A 5,600-nucleotide genomic window follows, 5' to 3' on the forward strand; every position below is an offset into this window, starting at 1 on the left:
CTCAAATTTTTTTCAGAAGAGTAACATTTTGAACCTATCCTTTAATCCCAAAATTTTTACGAAATCTCCACATTGAAGTCATTTTCCTCTGACTCTGTTAATTTCTCATACTTCTGTGCTTTTGGTGGAACTATTTCTATCAGGTACTGTTTTCTGTGCTTCCCTTTCCCCTGTTTGTGCTCTTCCCCTTGCCTGCAGTATTTGATGTTTCACTGGCTGTCTGCCATAGATCCTCATCTCCATTATTTTCCAAACCTCTGACTCCCTTGTTTCAGCAACCATTAGGACAGTCTTCACATGGATTTGGTTGAAGTTTTTGATATGTAAGTGACTTTTTTCCTGCACCCCTATTTCTTTGGAAGCATAAATTTGTAATAGGTCTTTAAGATATTTGGTTCAGCACTCTCATATTGTGAGCATTTTTGACTATGTGAACAAGGTGTCCATAAATCATATTAATTAGCATTTTCTTATATGTTTCTCTGCCATATTCGAAGTCTTGTAGGTAGATTTGGGATATATCTATGAGAATAGAGATTTTGAAATATACACAGGCAGCACCTCAGAGTGGATTTTGCTGAAAGTCTTAAAGAGTCCTCAATGGCAAACTAAGGATGACAGTTTATCATGCCTCAAATATTCCTGTTCTCTGTTCTTGGCTTGTAGAAACTGGGAAGAGGGACATTCATGTTTCTGACAAGAAGAGTCCATTTGTAGGTAAATCTGTAATCCCCGAGGAAGGAAACTTTGGCCGTGGTGTCCTTCGTGCATTTTTGGATTTTTCTGATTCAGAGGCAAAGAGAATAGAAAAGGTCCCTCTAATTCACATGAATACGGGTTAGATAGAATATCCTCAGAATCGTTTTTGTCAGTCTTCCCATTATTCCACACAGCTGTTGGCGGCATGAGGTGATATTAAACTTTGACCTGGATTCTCCTTCAGCCCCCCTTTCCCTGTTTGTACTAACCTGTGGTCTTTGGCAAGTACTGCATTTTCGTCCTGATTTTCACAATTGGTTGACTTCATGATCCACATTTATAGAATAGTAACATCAGTGATTTTAAAAACATACAGTGCTCACATCCTTGACAATTTGAATGACTACGGTGGGATGTTTGCCTGTTCCTAAGAGGTAAATAAAAAGTGAGATGGGCCATGTGAGTCTCTGAGTAATATCAAATTTAACATGCTGTCTGTTGGCTTCCCATCAACATTCTACCCATCTCTCTCTCTCTCTTTTGTTGGAGTCAGTAGCTGTAGGTGGCTATTTGTCTATTTATTTCAAGAAATTGAATTATAATTCACATGCAATATTACATTAGTTTCAGGTATGCAGCATGGTGATTTGATATTTTTATGCATGGTAACTACAATAGGTCTAGTTACTATCTGCCACCATAAAAGTTATTATAACATTATTGATTATCACTTATGCTGTACATTATATCCCTGGGCTTTATTTATTTTATAACTGGGAGTTTGTACCTCTTAATCCCCTTCACCTATTTTGCTTCCCTCCCCCCAGCTTCTCCCCACTCTGGTAACCATCAGTTCATTCTTGTATCTATGAGTCACTTTCTGTTTTGTTTTGTGGGTTTGTNGACCATCACTTCTAGGAGGTTTGTGTCTGAGCAGGCCAGCTCCAGAAGGGGCCCATAGTCACAGTAATAGTGATTCAGAACATTGGAGGCACAGAAATCCACCTGGCTCATCAGGATGATTGGGGGTAAGATAGCTAGGAATCCTCCCAGCCAGGAGCAGAACACGAGTTGTATGCAGACCCTGTTGCTCATGATGGTCAGGTAATGCAGGGGTTTGCAGATGGCAACATAGCAGTCATAGGACATAGAAGCCAAGAGGTAAAACTCTGTTGCCCCAAGGAATATAGCAAAAAAATATTGAATCAAGCATCCAGCAAAACTGATGACTTTATTTCCTGTTGTCACGCTGGTCAGAAATCTGGGAATAAAAATGGATGTGAAGGAAATTTCTAAGAAGGAGAAATTCCAGAGGAAGAAATACATGGTGGTCTGGAGGTGAGGGTCTATTACAGTGAGAATGATGATAGTCAGATTTCCTAGGACACTTATCATGTAGATGAGGAACAGAAAGATGCATATCACAACCTGGACCTCAGGTTGATTGGTGAAGCCCAACAGAATAAACTCAGTAAATGTCCTGTTTTTCATTGTTGACCTTTTGGAGATCTAAAGGAAAGTGGTAAATGATGAAAACTCAGATTTCTTAGGGTAGGAGTGACAAAGCTGATCCTAATGAGTCATGCCATATATTACTCTCCATGCAGTTGACCTAAACCAGCATCGCATTGCCCTGGACTTGGCTCCACAGAAGCCCAATCATCTTCTATGTGAATGACCTTATTCTTAAAGTGTTTTTAATTTCCCAAGTTGATATATTCCCGGACACTTACCAGACTCTATTACAGAATAATTACTCAAATTTTTTTCAGAAGAGTAACATTTTGAACCTATCCTTTAATCCCAAAATTTTTACGAAATCTCCACATTGAAGTCATTTTCCTCTGACTCTGTTAATTTCTCATACTTCTGTGCTTTTGGTGGAACTATTTCTATCAGGTACTGTTTTCTGTGCTTCCCTTTCCCCTGTTTGTGCTCTTCCCCTTGCCTGCAGTATTTGATGTTTCACTGGCTGTCTGCCATAGATCCTCATCTCCATTATTTTCCAAACCTCTGACTCCCTTGTTTCAGCAACCATTAGGACAGTCTTCACATGGATTTGGTTGAAGTTTTTGATATGTAAGTGACTTTTTTCCTGCACCCCTATTTCTTTGGAAGCATAAATTTGTAATAGGTCTTTAAGATATTTGGTTCAGCACTCTCATATTGTGAGCATTTTTGACTATGTGAACAAGGTGTCCATAAATCATATTAATTAGCATTTTCTTATATGTTTCTCTGCCATATTCGAAGTCTTGTAGGTAGATTTGGGATATATCTATGAGAATAGAGATTTTGAAATATACACAGGCAGCACCTCAGAGTGGATTTTGCTGAAAGTCTTAAAGAGTCCTCAATGGCAAACTAAGGATGACAGTTTATCATGCCTCAAATATTCCTGTTCTCTGTTCTTGGCTTGTAGAAACTGGGAAGAGGGACATTCATGTTTCTGACAAGAAGAGTCCATTTGTAGGTAAATCTGTAATCCCCGAGGAAGGAAACTTTGGCCGTGGTGTCCTTCGTGCATTTTTGGATTTTTCTGATTCAGAGGCAAAGAGAATAGAAAAGGTCCCTCTAATTCACATGAATACGGGTTAGATAGAATATCCTCAGAATCGTTTTTGTCAGTCTTCCCATTATTCCACACAGCTGTTGGCGGCATGAGGTGATATTAAACTTTGACCTGGATTCTCCTTCAGCCCCCCTTTCCCTGTTTGTACTAACCTGTGGTCTTTGGCAAGTACTGCATTTTCGTCCTGATTTTCACAATTGGTTGACTTCATGATCCACATTTATAGAATAGTAACATCAGTGATTTTAAAAACATACAGTGCTCACATCCTTGACAATTTGAATGACTACGGTGGGATGTTTGCCTGTTCCTAAGAGGTAAATAAAAAGTGAGATGGGCCATGTGAGTCTCTGAGTAATATCAAATTTAACATGCTGTCTGTTGGCTTCCCATCAACATTCTACCCATCTCTCTCTCTCTCTTTTGTTGGAGTCAGTAGCTGTAGGTGGCTATTTGTCTATTTATTTCAAGAAATTGAATTATAATTCACATGCAATATTACATTAGTTTCAGGTATGCAGCATGGTGATTTGATATTTTTATGCATGGTAACTACAATAGGTCTAGTTACTATCTGCCACCATAAAAGTTATTATAACATTATTGATTATCACTTATGCTGTACATTATATCCCTGGGCTTTATTTATTTTATAACTGGGAGTTTGTACCTCTTAATCCCCTTCACCTATTTTGCTTCCCTCCCCCCAGCTTCTCCCCACTCTGGTAACCATCAGTTCATTCTTGTATCTATGAGTCACTTTCTGTTTTGTTTTGTGGGTTTGTTTCTTAGATTCCACATGTAAACTTTGTACTCCTCTCTTAATGAAAGTACCCAAGTGTGTGGGGCTTACCTAGGAAGTGTATTACCTTCCATTCTATGAATCCAAACCAGAATCCAATCATAGTTCCAGAGCGACACAGTCCCTCACATATATAATAAAAAAGAAAAACAAATAAACAAGTAATCCCTATCCCAGCAATGATAGAATCAGAAGTGGACTTTGATAGATGGAAAATTCCTTAATATTTTTGTTCTCAGGGAGATTATGTTGAAGTCAGAAGGCAGGGTTTGGGCTTCTCTGCAGTCTCTGTGTTAGGCCGAGTGACGCAGCNTGACACAGGGTTTATCTGCTCTTTTGAGAACAGGCCCATGGGGATCAATTTCCTGAAGAAGCTAAACATGCCCTGTGGAATTAGGTTTAAAAGCTTCACATGAATCTCAATTGTTGACAACTTTGAGAACAAGTTGTAAACTTATGGCTGAGGAGAGAAGGTCCAGAGAGACCATGATAAAGAGTTCCATGAGAGAACATGATGTTTTTGAAGCTGAAAGCAATAGAGCGAGATCCCTGGGGATTGGTGTGGCTGGTCTACTCATTCTTCCTATTATCTTTCACTTTATTTTTCTTTTTTTTTAATAATAATTTTTATTATGTTATGTTAGTCAACATACAGTATATCCTTAGGTTTTTAAAAAAATTTTTTTTATTATATTATGTTAGTCACCATACAGTACATCCCCGGTATCCGATGTAAAGTTTGATGATTCATTAGTTGCTTATAACACCCAGTGCACCATGCAATACGTGCCCTCCTTACTACCTGTCATCAGTCTATCCCATTCCCCCACCCCCCTCCCCTCCAAGGCCCCCAGTTTGATTCTCATAGTCCCATAGTCTCTCATGCTTCATTCTCCCTTCTGATTACCCCCCTTTCTTTCTTTCTTTTTTTTTAATGATTTTTTTTATTATGTTATGTTAATCACCATACAGTACATCCCTAGATTCCGATGTAAAGTTCGATGCTTCATTAGTTGCGTATAACACCCAGTGCACCATGCAATACGTGCCTCCTTACTACCCATCACCAGACTATCCCATTCCGCTTCCCCCCTCCCCTCTGAAGTCTTCAGTTTGTTTCTCATAGTCCATAGTCTCTCATGTTTCATTCCCCCTTCTGATTACCCCCCTTTTCTTTATCCCTTTCTTCCCCTACCGATCATCCTAGTTCTTATGTTCCATAGATGAGAGAAATCATATGATAATTGTCTTTCTCTGCTTGACTTATTTCACTTAGCATTATCTCCTCCAGTGCCGTCCATGTTGCAGCAAATGTTGAGAATNTTGAGAACTCGTTCTTTCTGATAGCTGAGTAATATTCCATTGTATATAAGGACCACAGCTTCTTAATCCAGTCATCTGTTGAAGGGGATCTCGGTTCCTTCCACGATTTGGCTACTGTGGACAATGCTGCTACGAACATTGGGGTGCATATGGCCCTTCTCTTTACTACGTCTGTATCTTTGGGGTAAATACCCAGTAATGCAA

The sequence above is a fragment of the Ailuropoda melanoleuca genome, chromosome 8 (genome assembly GCF_002007445.2).
Source record: "Ailuropoda melanoleuca isolate Jingjing chromosome 8, ASM200744v2, whole genome shotgun sequence".
Classification (NCBI taxonomy): domain Eukaryota; kingdom Metazoa; phylum Chordata; class Mammalia; order Carnivora; family Ursidae; genus Ailuropoda; species Ailuropoda melanoleuca.